This window comes from Balaenoptera physalus (assembly GCF_965194825.1).
Source record: "Balaenoptera physalus genome assembly, chromosome: 19".
Taxonomy (NCBI): Eukaryota; Metazoa; Chordata; class Mammalia; order Artiodactyla; family Balaenopteridae; genus Balaenoptera; species Balaenoptera physalus.
In genome coordinates, this window is record NC_138900.1 from 53,017,804 (window position 1) to 53,036,783 (window position 18,980).

At 35.4% G+C, this 18,980-nt stretch overlaps 2 long non-coding RNA genes across 6 annotated transcripts in view; one reads left to right on the forward strand and one right to left on the reverse strand.

Moving 5' to 3' along the window:
* The window catches only part of LOC309648080, a 121,534-nt gene extending 120,526 nt beyond the window's left edge, over positions 1 to 1,008 (reverse strand). The window contains exon 1 of the long non-coding RNA XR_014256466.1: positions 1 to 1,008. This exon is cut by the window's left edge and continues 18,856 nt beyond it. This is a non-coding gene — a long non-coding RNA (uncharacterized lncRNA).
* LOC309648075 overlaps positions 1 to 18,980 on the forward strand; it is a 314,368-nt gene that overhangs the window by 180,060 nt on the left and 115,328 nt on the right. The window contains exons 3-4 of one of the 5 annotated variants that reach the window (XR_014256455.1): positions 13,847 to 13,914; positions 15,042 to 18,980. The exon at positions 15,042 to 18,980 is cut by the window's right edge and continues 13,095 nt beyond it. This is a non-coding gene — a long non-coding RNA (uncharacterized lncRNA). Of the gene's footprint in view, positions 1 to 1,004 lie in introns of those variants that run through there. The other 4 variants (XR_014256458.1, XR_014256459.1, XR_014256456.1 and 1 more) reach the window with 4 other exon arrangements.

The following is an 18,980-nucleotide window of genomic DNA, read 5'->3' on the forward strand; positions in this document are numbered from 1 at the left end:
CTCTTCCCTCACCCTCACCCCTACCAAGCTGCATACTGATGAGATAAAGAGGATGGACTTTGGAATTGTGGCAGAGAGCGATCACCTGTCTCTCTACAGACCCAGTGTGCAAAACAGCCTTTAAATCTGTAGACTAAATGTATACTTACAGTGAGCAAATATGGTTCCCTCTCTGCTCTGACATTTTTGTCTAGGGGAATCATAAAAGATAGTCAGTGATAGTATACCAGCACCTTAGTGTTCTCATCTTCTTTGTAACTGTGTACTTTATTTTTGCGTGTTGGCTTGATTTGCTTTCTGTGCCATGAAATGATTTTCAATATTTAATGACTCATTTTTAAAAATCAGATAAGTCAGACATTTATTGGGGGTTTATTGTGTGCACTGCACAGCTGTTAACATGTTTTCAAGCAAGCTCCTATTATTTTTCTATAATATTTCAATATAATTTATGAACTCTTAAAAATCAGGAACTGCCTTAGGGGCAGGCAGGGAGGATGAATTGGGGAATGCCAGAACAAATGTTTCTTCAGTGCTTACCACTAATCAGGTACATGTATTATCCCATGGCACTAACTCAGTTCTGCATTTCTTTAACACACTGCCTTTCACTTAGAATACATTCTAAATGTTCTACTAGAACCCAGTATATCTGATTTGGAAAAAGCATGAGGAGTATAGGGGTAGAACATTTGTTTACAAGTTTTAAAAACTTGATTTATATGCTATTTCTACCATGTATTAGCTATTACTTTAGATTTATCATCTAGCCTTTCTTATCTGTAATAAGAGAATAGTTGAAATTATATAGTTTATATAAACACCTATATAATGGGCCATCAAATAATTGTTAATTCTCTAATTGTTCCACTCTAAAGAAGAACATCAAAGCAAAATCAAAATGAGTGAATGTTGTTAATGCAAAGATGGTATAAATTTTATGTAAACAGGAAACGTAATTTCAGTTGTTTATATAATAATAGTGATGGGTTACTTTAAGCAATAAACACTTTTAACTGAGGCTCCTTGTTTAACTGACAGCACACATCTGTGAAGAGACTTACAGGGTCTTTTTACTCTGGAGCAGAGAGGATTTTTAATGCAAAATTGTGTGGGTCAAGTTTTTATCCTTGTTCTTATAATACCTATGATCAATCTAAGTGAGCTAATTTGCTTATACACGTGAAATTATTCCAGCTTCATGTTGCCTGTACCCCACTCCATTTTATATGATACTTTCCCATATTTCATAGATACCATTCCATTTTCTTATTTCATTAGACATTCATAGCACAAATGTGCTTCCATTTTATTTTTCCTAAAACAGAATTGCCTGTGATGCCCTCCATATAACTTTCTACCCTATTTAAGCATCATAAATTTGAACCTGCCTAGGTGAAATTTCAGATTCCCTAATGAGTTCCATTTCCCCTGGTTGTACTGTCTAATTTGCTTCTGAAACAGACTTTAACTTCTACCTTTCTTCCTAACTTGATCTATCATATTTGACCAGTCATTGTCTCATATCTAATTATTTCCTTTGCATATTAAGGTGTATTGAAATGTTATGAAGGTCAATGAGAAAGAATAGATAATTTTAATAATAATAATAATAATATTATTATTATTATTATTATTGAGTTCCTACTATACACTAGGTATTGCTTTAGGATATGTAAACTTTTTCCCTTCATCTTACTCTGTGAGGTCAGAATTTCCAATTCACAGATGAGGAAAACTAAACATATGCAGGTTAAGTAGTTTACTTAAGGTTACATAGCTAGTAAGTAAATCAAACTAGGATTCCAACATAGGTGTTATTGACTCCAAAACCTGTGCTTTGCCTTAATTGCCTTTTGAGAAGCTGAGCAACAACAACAACAAAAAACATGCTGTTTTCATACTATAAAAATGATAGGCATTATTTCTTTTTCTGTTTTAAAAGTGCCACTATTCATTGAAAAATAAATAGCATCAGTTCATGTTATGATGCCTTTTTTTAAAAGCAACAGTATATGTGAAAGTGCTTGGTACATTGTAAAGTCCTAGATAAATGTAAGGTATAATTGTAATAGTAGTAATGAATTCGAAGTACTTTTATTTTAACCTTGTCAATAGTTATGGCATTTTTATCCCAAATATAGGTATATCATGCTCTGTGTAAAAAAAAAGTTTTCTGAAAAATTGTAAGTAATTTAAATTTTTTAAAAAGATAATACTATTTTAAATATATAAAAGAGCTTATGATTTCTGGATAGAGCCTATAACAAAGTCAAGAATTAGTTTGTAATGTGACTAATTCCCTAATTATCTGTTTTGAATCTTAAATTTTTTAGTATTAAAGTTTTTAAAGGAGGGTACTCTTAAATAATGTTGACTGACACCTACAGTCTCTTAAAATAATTGCCCAAAAGACACCATGAGAAGGCTGCTAACTTTTTTTTTTTAATTTTTTGATATAGACCATTTTTAAAGTCTTTATTGAATTTGTTACAATATTGCTCCTGGTTTTTTTTTTTGGCCCTGAGGCATGTGGGATCTTAGCTCCCGGACCAGGGGTTGAACCTTCACCCCCTGCATTGGAAGGCAAAGTCTTAACCACTGGACTGCCAGGGAAATCCTGGCTGCTGACTTATTTTTGAGGTCAGGAACCGTTGTAAGAGCTATACGTTACGGAATCCCTAGGTTTCTGTTAATCCAAAGCCTGAACTATTATCCCTACACATTGATGTCCACTAAAATATGGACAACCAGACATATTTCATTAGAAAAAAATTTAGGTACCCACCTATAAATCAGCTCATATATTTTATGTATGCAGTGAACACATTACTCTGCAATACTCAGATTTGAAAAATATTATGAGAGGCCATATGATATTTCTGTATTACCTATCATTCATTTTCAGACAACATAACATCGGATTCTCTCTATTAAAATAGTATTATTCTATTTTTTTTCTAAAAACCCAATATAAACTTAAATCTTCTCTGGTAATTCTATAAAGATGTATAGGACATCTTTCACTTCATAGAACTAAATTCCTTATACCTCACTCACTATGTTTATTAACCTTCTGATTATTTCTCTTTCATATAAAGTTATGAAATACATATATTATGTATGAATGTATCTGCACACATAAAGAAGCACATATGAGCATTATAATAATGAGTTAAAAGTCATGTTGTTAATCCCTAAGTTGGCCAATTGATTGCAATTTCTTCCATGATCATAAACCGCATTCCTGACTCTAGATATAGCACTCGTTATTGACTATTATGTCAATGGGGGTGGAATTTGAGTGGAAACATGGTAGAAAGCATCTGGATAAGTTTAAAAATAGGAATCAGAAGTAATTGCTTAGGGTGGGTATTCTACAATTTGCGAGGCCAAATGAAGAATATATATAGCAATCCTGATTCAGATGCTAAAAAATATAAACTCATGATATAATGATCATATGGAGTCAACTATTCAAATCCATGCTCAAAGTCTCATGCCACTAAAAGTAAAATTTCTGATAGATTCATGGTTGGCCTTGCTAGTAATTTGCATCCTCAGTAGTTGGAAGAAATGATAGGAAAACTAATTATATGAGCCTAAATTTGCTCAACAAGTGAGAACTTCTCAGAGAGGTAGAAAAAAAATTAGAACCCTGGAAGAAAGTAGTCATTTAATATTAGAGCTTAAAATAGCCAGGAATGGTGAATATTGGACATAATCAGACATATGCCCTATAGCTACCTGTCCAATAAGTTAGCCCATTAAATTAAAATTAGTTAAAATTTAATAAAATTAAAGATCAGTTTCTCAATTGTACTAGCTAGCAGCTACCCTTTTGGACATAATATTTCCATTATTGCCAAAAGTTCTTTCAAACTGTGTTATCCTAGACATCAGAAAGGCAGATTTTTAAATATTTAGATTAAGGATAAATATAACTTTATGAGCATCATCTCTAAAAAGTTAGCTCAAGAAAAATAAGGAGGCCCTCCAAAATAACATTAAAATTGCACCTAACACATAATACATTGTTTTGTAATTGGTTTATTTGCTTGTATTGCAATAAGGCAGGAGTGTGTGTCTCTTTCACTGTACCTGCCACATAGTAAGTGTATTGGTAGGAACTTCAACTGGTAGATAAAATAAAGAAATTCTCAGGCAAAAAAGGAGGGGGGATAAGTAAAGAGCAGTGTGATTTCACAGAGATCTGTTTGATTAAATTTAGATAATTGATTGTGTATAAAAGATATAAGGAGGGACATATAAAGGAGATAATTTGAGAGTTGCTCCTAGGAAAAAGTAAAAGAGAGAGACTTGCTGCAGGATTTTTATCTTCTGTTAAGAAATTACTAAAAGAGAGAGCAGGAGGGATAGATGGAGAGAGAGAGAGAGAATTAATTATTCTCTAAATTCTTTTTCTCTACCTTCTCTGTCAGTAAAAAGACTTTCAGACAAGGAAGAAGAGAATAAATCTGTTATTGGGGGGTGTAGCCCAAGATCAGGTAAAAAGATTAAAAGAGAGCACTAATTGTTGGAATTCAGGTCTCATATCCCAGATATATTACTTTCAGAGGTACTATGAGAATTTGCAGTTGAGCTTGAAGAACTACAGATGTTTTTGAGAAAATATACATATTGGGAGAGGTGCTCGAAGCCTGAATAAGAGGGGAAATTTTCCCAATTTTCTAGAAGTGTGTTGATTTTAAAATCGGTTATTTAAAAATTATTTTTGTAAGCACTTGGAAAAGGGAATTTTGATCACTAGGAATAAATACAGGTTTACAAAGAACAAATGTCTTCACTTCCTTTTCTGATGGAATTATTTCAGAGAGCTTCTATAATCAGAGCTTAGCTCAGACTTTCAATTTTCCTTGCCTAGATAAGAGGCTAAGAAGCAGAGCAGAAAGCTGATGAAAGCCAAATGGAGCTTTTAGCATTCTTACAGTGATGGGAAGACAAAAATTGGAGTTCAGGAGGAAATGGGACCTGGGAGATAAAGTGAGCTAGATGTAATCAGAGCCTTACAAAGACTGTGTCTAGCTTTAAATTATCTTACTCTCTTATTGGATTGGGGTGATTTGTACTTTTTCTGTCCTACTGCTTCCCAGATGATAGGGTACATTTTCTTCAGAGAAAGCTATGACCATTCAAAGCCTGTAAAATTTTCACACACAATATCTAGCATCCATTCTATACTTTCCAGGAATATCAAGAAACAGGACCAAAGGGAGAAAAACAAGTGTACAGTAGAAACGACACAGAGTAAACCAGATATTGGAGGTATCAGAAATAACTCCTAAACTCCAAACTGATAATATTTTGAAGAACAAAAAAACTGCAACTCACAAAAAAAATTAAATGAATATTCTAGAACTGAAAATGCAATAACTGAAATTAAGGCATCTATAAATACATTTAACAGCACAGGTTGGAAACAGATGAAGAGAGGATTATTATATGATAGATAACTAAAAAATATTCAAGCCAAAGCAGGAAGAGCTAAAAGGATGGAAAATGAACAGCATAAAATACACATGAGACATGTTGAAAATATCTAACATATGTGTAATTGGAACCCTACAAGGCAAAGAGAGATTGTAATAAAAATAATATTCCAACTGTTAATAATTTCCAAAAGGGTGGAAAGATATCAAGCCACAGATACCTCAAGCAGGATAAATACAAAGAAAAGCACACCTAGGCACATCAATAGGACTGCTGAAAATGAAAACTGAGGACAAAAATCTTAAAAGAAGGTAAAGAAAGACATTATTTTATAGAAGAAATAATAAGACTAACAGCTGATTTCTCAACAGAAATTATGGAGACCAAAAGCCAATGGAATGACAGCTTTAATATGCTGAAAGAAAATAATTGCCAATCTGGAATTCAATAGTCAGTGAAAATATCATTCAAAACACGATGAAACAACTTTATAGACAAACAAAAACTGAGAGAACTTAGCATCAGCACACCTCACCTAAAAAAACAAACAAACAACAACCAAAAAAAAAAAAGGAAGGGAATTCTTTAGATAGAAGAAAAGCAACCCCAGAAAAAAACATGGAAATAGAGGAAAAAACAAAGAGCAACGCACAAGGTACATATGTTAGTAAGTCAGAATGAATCTTAACTATACATTGAAAAGAAAAAAGAAAACATCTTGTGAGGTTTAAAATATATAAACAATAAAACGAATGCTAACAATAACATGAAGGGTGGTAGAGGGTAAACAAAATGAATTGAATCTAAGGCTCTAGTATCATCTGGGAAGTGGTAAAAGTACTAATTTGTAATTAATAGATTATAGTAAGTCAGAGATGCATGTTGTCATATTTAGGGTAACACCTAATAGTAAAATAATGTATTATTAACAAGCTAATAGAGAAGAAAGTGGAATAACAAAAATACTTGATTAATCTCAAAGAATGCAAAAAGAAAAGGAATGAAACAACATAAATCAGGTAAAATAGGAAACAATAAGGTAATATGTATATAATTTTAAATGTATAAGTAACCACTTTAAATATCAATTGACTCAATTCTCCAGTTAAAAGTCAAAATTGTAAGACTGGATAAAAGATAAAGTCTAACTAAAAACAGATAAAGTTGAAATAACAAGATAAAAAATAATCCACCTATACCAAAATATGACTAGAACAACTGTATTAACATTAGACAAAATAGATTTTAAGGCAAGAGATAAAGATGTATATGGAATAATTTTTAAAGAGTCAATCCAACACAATATAATTTCTTAATTTGTATCCACTTAATAACATAGCCACAAAATAGATAAAGCAAAAATTGACAAAACTAAAAAATATGTACACAAATTCACATCATGGTGTAAGACTTTAACACACTTTTAACACACCTCGCTTGTGGTAACAAATAAAACGAGTATACAAGCAGACAAAAAAATTAGTAAGAATATAGATGAACTAAACAACATAATTATCCAACATAACTTAGTTATACGTAGAACACTGCACCTAACAATGGCAGGATTCATTCTTTTCAAGTGGACATTTACCAAAATTGACCATAATATCCCTTTGGACTGTGTATTTTTATTTTATTTATATTTCTTCAGCTCAAAGAAGTGCTGTGTTGTTGCTTCAGGGCAACACATAAGAGCCTAGTCCTCGTGCCTCAGTGCACTCACCACAGTCTCCCTTGGAACCTGAGGAACCAGCATACAGCGAAGGCAGACAAAGCCATGAGAAGGTGCTTTCCCCGTGGGGAAGAAAAAGACATTTCAGACACCTTGAGAAGGAAAAAGATAACTGTCCTTTCTATGCCTGGCCATCCCAGGGAGTTAGTGCTATGCAATCATGTACATCAAATTGGAACTATCTGGTAGGTTGTCTGAGAAGGGATCTCAACAATTTCCTAAACATATGACAAGAATCAGGGACCCGAATAAATGGTATTAAGTCAAAAAAAAATTGACCATAATACAACTCTCAAAAATAGTCAGAGTTAAATCATTCAGAGTAGACTATGACCACAGAGATATGGAAAGCACTAACAAGAAGCTAAAAATCAATAACACTAAGATAACTAAAAGTTTTGTGAATCCCCAAAGGTGTGGAACTTAAGCCATATACTTCTAAAAAACTATGTTGCAAAGAGGAAATTAGAAAATATTTTGAATCAAATAATAATGAATATATGACATATGAAAAGGTAGGGGTTATATCTAAAGCTATACTTAGAGGAAAATGTATAGCCTTTAAATGAATGTTTAAAAAGAAAAAGAGGCTAAAAATCAGTGATATAATACCTTATCAAGAAATTAGAAATAGAATAAAAAAGGAAACCTAAAGAAAATAGAAGGAAGAAAATAATAAGGACAGAAATGAACTAGATAGAAATTAACTGTATAATAGAGGAAATCAACAGCAGCAGAATATTCATTTTTCTCAAGTGCACATAGCATTTCAAAGAAATAGACCGTATGTTGGGCCATAAAACAAATCTTGAGTTGAAATTACACAGAATATATTCCCTGAATACAGTGGTATTAAATTAGGAATTCATAGTAATAAGATACCCAGAAAAATAACTGAATGTTTGGAAATTAAACAACACACTTCTAAATAATACATGTCCAAGAAGAAATCACAAATCACAAATAAATGATAATGAATACACATCCTATGAAAGTATATGGGATACAACTAAAGCAGTCCTTAGAGGGAGATGTATAGATCTACACATCTATATTAGAAAAGAAGAAAAGTGTAAAATTAATTATCTAAGATTCGACCTTGTGAACCTAGAAAAAGAGAAGCAAATCAAACCCAAAGTAAGTAAAAGAAAGGAAATTATAAAATTAAGAGTAGAAATCAAAAGAAGATCAACATATAGAAGGTGATTCTTCAAAAGATTAATAAAATTGATTTTTAAAAGAACGATCAAGAAAAAAGAAAACACAAATCACTAATATCACAAATGAAAGAGGGGACATTACTAAAGTTTTGACAGACAAAAAGTAGAATAATAACAAGATATTGAACAACTTTGTTCCAATCAATTCGATAACTAAGATGAAATGGACAAATTCCTTGAAAAACACAGCGTACTAAAATTGACAGAAGAAATTAAAAATTTGAATACTCCTAGATCATTTTCTTAAATATTGAATTTATAATTGAAAAACTGCCCACAGTTTTTAGGCCTATAGCTTCACTGGTGTATTGTATCCAATGTTTAAGGACAAAACAGTGACAATCTTACACAAACTTCTTCAGAGTATAGAGGCAGGGGACACTCTCCAACTCAGTCCTTAAAGCCATGAAGACCCTGATAACAATACCAAAGTCATTTAAAGAAAAGAGAATTATAGAACATTCTCTCTCATGAACATGAGTTCAAAAACCCTTAACAAAATATTAGCAGGTAAAATATTGCAATATATAAAAAAATAAATACATCATGAGCAAGTGGGGTTTTTAAGGATTGCAAGGTTGGTTTAACACAATGAAGATCAGTCATTGTAATTCACCATGATAACAACTTTGAACTGTTACTTATTTCAATAGAGGCAGAAAAGGCATTTGACAAAATTTAACAACCATTTAAAAAAAATTCTTAGCAACTGGGAATAGAAGGATCCCTCTTCCACTTGATAAAGGGCATCTTTCTTAATGATGAAAGACTGAATTCTTTCTCTCCTAAATTGAGGAACAAGGCAATGATGTCTCTTAAGATTGGAAGCAAGGCAAGAATGTTCACTTTCACCACTCACCACTTCTATTCAACATTGTGCTAGATGTCCTTACCAAGTTAAAGACAAATGTTAGTGGACATGGTTACTGGAAATGAAGACTTAAGCTATCTATTTACAGATGAATTCATTGCATTTGCAGAAAATTATAAGGATTCCTTTTAAAAACTACCATTTGTGTAAAAAAATGGGAGGGAAAACATATCTGAGTATAATATATCAATATCTGGAAGGATAAACGAGAAACCAGTAACTGATTACCAATTTGGGGGTGAGGTTAGAAAATCATGGCCAGAAGAGGAGCAGGAGGGAGACTTTTTGCTTTCTACATTAAATTATCAATGCTTAAAAATAGTTAATGTTTTACCTATTCAAAAATATCTTTTTTTAAAAAAAGACTGAGGGACTTCCCTGGTGGCTCAGTGGTTAAGAATCCACCTGCCAATGCAGGGTACACGGGTTCAAGCCCTGGTCCGGGAAGATCCCATATGCCGTGGAGCAACTAATCCCGTGTGCCACAACGACTGAGCCTGCGCCCTAGAGCCCGCGAGCCACACTAGCCTGCATGCCACAACTACTGAAGCTGGCGCGCCTAGAGCCTGTGCTCCGCAACAAGAGAAGCCACTGCAATGAGAAGCCCACGCACCGCGACGAAGAGTAGCCCCCGCTCGCCGCAACTAGAGAAAGCCCGCACGCAGCAATGAACACCCAATGCGGCCAAAAATAAAATTAATTAATTAATTTAAAAATATATATGCTAAAAAATTTTTTTAAATAAAAAAGACTGAAAGTTGGCATTGCCCTATCAATTTGGTAAATAATGAGCACCTCTCAGTTCTACAGCTCTCCTCTTAGTTCCCATAGCCCTCCACCGCAAACAGGATAGGACTCTCTTATTAGACTTAGATATTATGCAACATGATCATCATTTCAGAATTACACATACATTTTTAAAGGAACACTTTCATAGGTATATCATGACCTGCATTAATATGAGCTGTAGTTTGACTTTTGATTATTGATAATTCATAATCTATCTACCATAGATACCTATTTAATGCTTTCTCACTAAATCTTTTACCTGCATTGCTCTTTAGTAGTAGCAGTAAAGACTGAATGTTATTTCCTTTACCTTATTCCTCTCTAATACTAACCAATACACTGAAATAATAATAATATAGCAACAATAAAATCTAACATTATTAGTGCTTATTATATGGAAATATGTGCTAAATTCTTTACATGCATTGTTTCAATATTTAATACCCATAATTCTGTCAACAGAGATAGAAAAGATAAGAAGTTACAGGCCTGATTCAGATTAAATAGCCATTCTCCACATTAATTCATTGTACTCTGTAGTTTGGTACACTGTACCAGTTAAGAAGCATGTAATAATTGAGGGTGTGTGTGTGTGTTATAAAGGACACTCATAAATGGAAGTTTGGGGGAAGAGCAACAGAATTTAGAACATGCTTACATGCTCGTATATAAACAGAGAACAGTTTCAGGTCAACATTATGCCATCAGATAGAAATCTGTGCTGGTATACAAACCAGAGCGAAACTGTCTCTGTCTCTAGGTAATTTAAACAGAGGTATAAAGTTGTCTTAACCTGAATTATTAAAGTAATTTGAACTATGTCCACCTGACTAAGGGAAGTAATGAAATCTCTTTTTTTCTGACTGCTGCTTCTTGCTTTGTTTTTCTTTATGAATTCTTTGAGGCCATTAGTAATATTCCAAATATTATATCAGTTCTGAATCCACCCAATAGGTTCATTCACTATTTGTTCATCTCTATTCATCATAAACATGCATTAATCCACACTGGTAATTTTCACATCCTGAAAATGTTAGAAAACCACAGTAATCTTTACCCTGAGAATTAAACAGCACCAACATTATCAGGCCTGCTTAAGCACCCAGATGATTCCACCTGCTCTTTAGCAACATATACTATGATAGCACCAAGAATTCCCTCTGTCACAAATACCTGGACCAGGAGGCACTCTACTGCATCCCCGAATTAGGAGTAGCTGTGCTTTTGGCTTCCGAGCTGTAGACAGCTGCGGGGGGCAGGCACCAAGTTGCCGCTGCTTTCCTCAGCCTCAGACCTAGAAGGGCCTGTCTCTGTGCTCATCTTGGCAAACCCTGATAGCTCCCTGTAATGAGAGCCCCATCTGAGACTAATGAAGAAGCAAAGATGGTTTCTGAAAACCTCCTGTACTACAAAATATTATGCTGTGGCTCTGAATATACTCCTCTTCGTATATTCTCTCTTCTCCCCTCCCTTCCATATCCATGCCCTTGTTTAGTTCCAGTTTCCATTAAAATACTATTTGGGCAACAAATTTCACAGATTGGATCCATCTCGATTCTGCCATGCAAAGAAAACACATCTGTCTGACTCTTCATTTAAAATAAGGAAAAAATTGAAATAGCAAAATGCTGTAGTCGCTCTGAGCTATCTCCTAATGAACCAGTTTGTCCCATGAGCTGTAGTGAGGAGCTTCTCCACGGTGCAAACTCTTTATGCATATTAATATTATGCATGTTTTCCATGTGACTCCTTCTGACTTGCTCTCACCCCATCCTTTGAATTGATTTAAATAAAAATAATTTATGTGGACATTCCTTCAGTCAGGATTTTCTCTCCCCTTCTTAAAGACATCCATAATATTTCGTTGATGCTTTGCATCCAAACCGAGTAGTTATGCTTTTGCATATCATTAGAGCTTTATAAAGAACAACAGCGACATCTGCATGTGCTGCAGCGCTAAGGAGATAGGAAAAATACCGAAAACAAACTCTGTATTGGCTTGGAGGCTGTCTGGCTCTCTGCCTCCCCAGCAGCCCCTGCCACCACCATGGATAGGAGTAATTGTACAGTGTAATCACATCATGCCTCATCTGAATATTCATAGCAGAGACAAAGCTTTAGAGGATAAGGGAGGAGCGGGGATAATTTGAATATAAAACAGCATCTCATTTCCAAATCAACTTGTGCCAGTTAGACTGTGCACCAGAATTCAATATTAAGCAACATTGTTTTACAGTTTGGTAATTGGAAGTGAAAAAGATGGAGGAGAGAAGACACTCGATAAAGAAGGGGTGACATTATATTCTCATCTTGACTGAGGAAAAACAAAACAAAGCAACAATAACAACAGCGACAGAATAAAAATACTTAAAGTGATATTTGAAGAGTCACCAACAGTGGCTAACCAGCTGCTGTTTTACCAGGAATGAAATAGCCTATTGAGGGAGCTTTAAAAGCTCCCAATTAATATGTTGTGCATGTATTGGATCTACAAAGAACTCACTGTATTCCTTCTCTCCCCACAAATCCCCCCAACACACGCATATTCCCTAACCACCACCTTTCTTTCCTGTCGGGTGCAGGGGAAAAAATCAGAGCTACAGAATAATTGACTAATCACTTCAAAAGTGACAACATCCCTCTTCAAAAAGAAAGGACAAAAACAAACATGCACAAAAGGTGACTGTTCATTAATGAAGGGATAAATTACCGATGGCTTCTTCATTCTGTTTAGTTCATTACCCCCCAAAAGAGACAAATATAATCCACATGTTAATATTGGAGTCTTCGTTTTCTTTGCTTTAATATGATGCTCTTTATTATTTTTTTTTAAGTGTTGATATTTGTAGAAGCCTCTGCCACTGCATTCCCCAAAGAGCTACTAGTTTCAACCCACTGGAGTTTATATTCCTTTAATTGTCTAGTGCAGGAACATTTCTGCTGTTTTTAAAAATATACCGCTCTGCAGGAATTAGAAGAATCCAAGGTTGTATCCAACTTCAAAGGTTTCCAAGTCATAATGATTTTAGCAAAAGTAGAAGACAGATCATGGAACAAGTTCCCCGTTTGAAGATAAGCATCATAGGGACCTTTTTTTCTTCCCTCTCTCCCCAACTTTGTACTTCTCCTGGCTCTGAATGCCACTCGCTAACACAGTTTAATGATATGCAAATGAAATATGCATAAAACCATTCTACTGTATGATGATTAAACACTGGAGACATTAGCAGCGGAGGCTTCACTCTTTGTAATAATCCTTCCCGACCATCCACTTTGATTGCGGAGTTATGGAAACCCATAGCAGTTGGCAGAGAGTGAAAGAGAGAGAAGGAAGGAAAGACGCAGGGACACATCACCCATCTCGGTGCTTCTCCCACTCCAGGAGAGGTTCCCCCCCTTTGTACTGCGTTCCTATTGCTGTCTTTTGTAATCCATCCATGCAGTCGCACCACAGCGATTAACGGGAAAAAACCTCTTTTCTCTTAATGTTTCAAAGCTCATTAGCCAAACGATTATTCCTCATTAACAGCGAAAGCTCATTCATTAAAAGGAAGAATATGCCCAAAAAATGCCAGCACGGTTAATCCTGAGTCCCATTCTGGGCTGTAAATCCCATACTACTTGTATATTCCATGCGAAAGGGACACGCGCCAATCCACATTTTTTTAAAAAAAGAAAGAAAAAACAGTTAGTGTGTTTTGTAAAATCCACAAGAGCAGCAATTAATATTCCCATTGAATGACTTTATTTATTTATTTTTTTGTCTCTCCCTTTTGTTTCCAGCACCTGCCCCTGGCTCAGCGCCCGGTGCCAACAGAACACCTTTCAGGATCCACAGCAACGCAGACAACGTAAGTACCAGTCGTTTCCAGAAACCCTTTTTCAGATTTTTTTAAAAAACAACCACCTAAAACATAGAGAAAGACAAGCCTCTTTCCCCTTCTTCTCCCCTGCGTTATGCCACCAGGGTTTCCTAAGTAGCACCTTCCAAATCCCTCTGCCTTCAAGTTTGTGCATGTCTGTGTGGCATCCCTCCTCCTCCTTCACTCCCATAGTGGATCTTGTAAAAGGGCTTCAGATCGGCCCCATTCATCTCCCTGGTGATAGCAGTGAATGTAGATAAATCTCTGACTGCCTGCCTGCTGCTGGAGTATGATTTTTATTTTGCTTTCTGTGTATACCTGGGTCAAAAAGTGGGATGTATGCACACACATACATGCACATACACACATTTCCTTCTCTCTTTCTCTGCCTTCCTCTCCTTTTTCTCACACATGCATACATCCCACATATGTGTGTATATGCATAAACATATACACCAATATACATACCCATACCTACAACACAAAAATATATACATATCTAAACGTTTAAATTGCCTGAAAATGTGTATTTATATACACATACAACCTTACACACGTGTCTATATGCAATCGATAAGTGCCTATCCTTTAATTTATACCCATCTATATCTCCATTTGAATATTCCCTCTCTCCTCCCAGCAGAAGCTGCATGCAATTGCAATCCAGGATTGTAGAAGCGGTATTCTTTCCTTATGATTTCTGTTTGTAGACCTCTCTGCTCCCTTTTCTGCCTTCTTCCAAGCTGTAGAATTGGCATCTTTCCCTGAGGTTTTCCGAATGGCAAGTGGCACCGGCTGTGGCATGCATTCATGCCGCTTCCTATGGCATTTCTCTTCCGATGTCTGCTTTTTCTCTTTGTTTCTTGTTGACTAGGCTGAATGGTGTTTTTTTTAAGTTAATTATAAACGAAGTTGAATAGCAAACAAGCCAACAGCTTGCCCCCACCCAAAAAAAAAAAAAAAAAAAAAGCCCAACAGAAGTGCCTTCTGCTGCAACAGATGCCCAGATCACCCCTGGCATGGGCAAATGGGCACACAATTTTTGTGGTTGTTAATTTTTTTGTTTGTTGCTGTATTTGTTGTATGTTTTCCTTGTTTCTTTCTGATTTTTCAAGGATTCCAGGATCCCGGCCTCTGCTTGGAACGGAACAGTGTCATGGCGGAGATGACGGCCTTTGTCTTGCTGGGTGTGAAAGCATTCGCTGTGCTGGCTCCAATGCGGCAGAATCAAGTTTAAAGGAAAAAAGTGATTAAAGTCAGCTTTGTGCCTCTTTGGTGTGGAAGACCCCCAAACCCCAAGTAGCCGAGTCCCTGGATCCGAGGAAGGGCTCATAGTTGGAGCCAGCCTAGGCTGTAATCCTGGCACTTGCGCCTTCGGTTGCTGCTTGCTGTTCGCTCCTGGGGGTCTGGATTATCTCCCTTGGCTTTACCGCACTGTCTGGCCCGCGTACAGGGCCCCCGTAACATATACCCGCTGCTCCTATCACACGAAACTGTGGCGTTGCCCCTGAATGGATGGCACTGTGCCAACTCTTCTGCCATCCGCCCTTGCAGCTTTTTTCTTTCCTCCCTCCCTCCCCTTCTCCTCCTCCTCCTCCCGTCGACTTGACGTTAATTAACACACGGGTTAATTGATTTTAAAAGCCGAAGAATTACAGTTAACTTTTCCCACAGGGTACAGACGCCAGCCTCTTGGCACACTCTGCTTTTCGCACTGGTGCAGGGGGGCCGGGAAAGCCCGCAGCAAGACTAGCAACTGCTGAGGAACGTTGCCTGCTTATTGGAGTAGAGCCGATAGAAGTCGACGTGGTGCTGCCTCATCCTTACAGTATATATCCATTCTATATTTTCTTAAATAATCAAAGCACAACTCTATCTTCTTCTTCATTCGTCTTTCAAAACAGGAAAACCCTTCAGAAGTTCTTATGGGGGGAATAGACCCTCCCCCAGACTATTTATTTCATCCATAATATGCTTTTTTCCAATAATAAGCAAATACCTGGTGCTTTTTTTTTTTTAAGTCATAAGGAGGAAGGCTACCTCTTCCCTAAATATCACAGGCAAAGGAGAAGATTTTTTTTTTTTAAGGAGAAAGTTCCATAAAGTTCCTTTCTCTCTATCAGTGTTTTGTTTTGTTGCTGTTCCTCATGACTCAGATTCGTTATTTATGATGAAGAATTCCACTAAGAAATTACGTACATTGTAATTAAAAACGAAATTCATATGAAAGCTGCTTGCTTTTTTGTTTCTAAGTGTAGATTTTTGTTTTCTGTCCCCTTCACCCCAACCCCCTGTAGAAAATGAAAGCAATTGATACTGTAGTTGGGAAGGAGACATGCAAGGCTGGAAACTTGATGCTTTCACCTTTTCGTGCTTTCATTTTATTTCATTTTGTTTTTTAAAAGCGTGCGGCAAGTGAAGCGACAAAAGGAATCCATTATGCAAATCATGTCACTTTGCATAATGTCTCATGACTGGAAGATGCAGATGAGCTGTATAATTTATGAGTGCCAGTGTCTGTCTAGAAGTGTTGCACACAATTTACCAAGTGAGCCTGAGAGACATGGGGAAGGCAGCTCTTCCAACTCCATTGCCAGGAAAGCTCTATATATTTTCCTACAAGTGTTCCCTAGTAATATTAAATGCTGTTTAAAAGAAATTAAGGTTCCAAATGTTTATGAAAGATGAAGATTTTCCTTTCACTCCCTTCACCCAAATTCTTTGCCTAAAAGTTTACAAGAAAGTATTAGACTCTAAAACATTAATTTTTAGATTCAATTTGGAAAAGAAAAGTTATTTGAGCCAAACGTGCCATTTGTATATGGATTTTCCTTTCTACAGCAAGGAATGTCTTAGAGAAACAGACACTTTATCCATTTGTCTGGATCTGTGTAGGCAGAGAAATGGGATATTTCATTTTGGTTGGTTTTGTGTGTGCCCTGCTGTGTACACATTTTATAAGTTATAGTCTCTTGGACGTATTAGATATGTAATATGGAAGACTGATACATTCATTATTCTTCTGATGGCATAATTCTGCTTTCATAAAAGTCTTCAAAATAGAAATTCTATTCAATAAAGACTACATTTTAGTTAAGTCAGCTTAGTTGGTCACTCCATGTCTCATTTTGGTAACTTTTTTGAGAAGATGATTCTGTACCTTTTGAGAAGTTATAACATCTTTGATAACCTGACTAATCTGGCCTTATATTTTTCGTTTCAGTCATAGCAAGGTGTGTGAAAGAGAGGTACCGGTTGCCATGAGAATGTATACCAGGAGGATCTAAACTTTGGGGAGCATGTCAGGAAAGGCTTCCTGAAGAAAGTGAATTCAAGATCACTTCTGAAAGTTGAAGAGAAGTTAGACGAAAAAAGGGAGAAAGTATTCTCCATGCAAAGAATATGTTCAGTAAATCCTGAGACAAGGAAAGATCATGGTTGCTTGGAAGAACTAAAATAAAACCAGTGTGGTTAGAGTATAGATTATGGGTCATTGGATCATACTAGGAACAGATCAGGAGGTAAGCATGTGAGTAAGAGGTAACTTATTCATTATTTGTGCCTATTTTCTGATGCTTGGTCTCTTATGTCATTATTAATTGTATGTACATATACATCATTAAGTTCATACTGAGAACTACTTACCATTATAATACTTTTTATAAAATAATTTTTAGATTTTTCAAAATCAACTTATGCGTTGAACCATGAGATTTCTGAATCCAACCTTATGTGACATATTTCTTCTTTTTGTGAAGTTTTATTTTCAAAAAGTTAGTAGCCATTTAAGAAAACAAAAATAAGAACACTCCACCTAATAAGAGCAAAATACAATTTTTTTTCAAGTTTACTTGGAACATTGGCAAACATAGACCACTTTCTGGTTCGTTTAGAAAAAATTAAAATTATTGAAGTCAAGGAAAATATATTTTCTGACCACAAACAAACTAAACTAAAAATCAATAGCAGAAAGATGTCTGGAAAAACCCAAATTTGGGGAAATTAAACACATGAGTCACAGAGGCAGTCACAAGGAAATTAAGAAAATTTGGAATTGAATGACAATGAAAGCACATTACAGAATTTGTAAGCTGCAGCTAAAGAAGTACTTACAGAGAAATAAGCTTTAATGCCTTATTTTAGAAACCAAAAAAGTTTTGAACTGATAATCTAAGTGTCTTAAGGAAACAAATTAGGCCCAAAACAAGAGGAAGGAAGGAAATAATAAAGATAAGAACATAAACCAATGAAACTGAGAAAAATAGGGAAAATCAACATACCCAAAAGCTGATTCTTCATGAAGAATACAAAAATTGATTAACATATAGCCAGACTGAGTAAGAAAAAAAGTGTGAAGACACAGATTATCAAGACCTAGAATAGAAGAGGGGACATCACTACAGATCTGACAGATAGTAAATGGATAATAAGGGATAAATAAATTAAAACTTTGTAAATAAATTTGATAACCTAATTGAAATAGAAAAATTCCTTGAAAGACAGACTACCAGAATTCAAGAAGAAATAACCTGAATAGTTTTAGATCTATTAAAGATATTGAATTTGTAGCTAAAAATACCTTCCTATAAAGAAAACACAGCCCAGATGGTTTGACTGGCAAGTTCTTCCAACATTTAAGGAAGAAATAATGTCAGTCCTAAACAACCTCTTTTAGGAAATAGAAAAGGAAGGAACCCTTTCCAACTGATTTTATGAAGTCAACATTACTCTGATGCCAAGACCAGACAAATACAATATAAGAGCAGAGAACTACAGACCAATAACTCTCATAAGCATAAGCACAAAAATCTTTAACAAAATGTTAGCAAATTGAGGTGAATAATATGAAAAAAGAATGCATGACCAAGTCAGGTTTATTCCAAAAATGAAAGGTTGGGTCAACATTCTAAAATCAGTTTGACTTACCATATCACCAGATTTGTTAAATCATCAATTTAATGGATGTAGAAAAAAATGAGCCACAGTAATCAAAACAGTGTGATAATGAGGTAAGGATGGACATAAAGATTAGTTGAGGAGAAGAGAAAACCCAG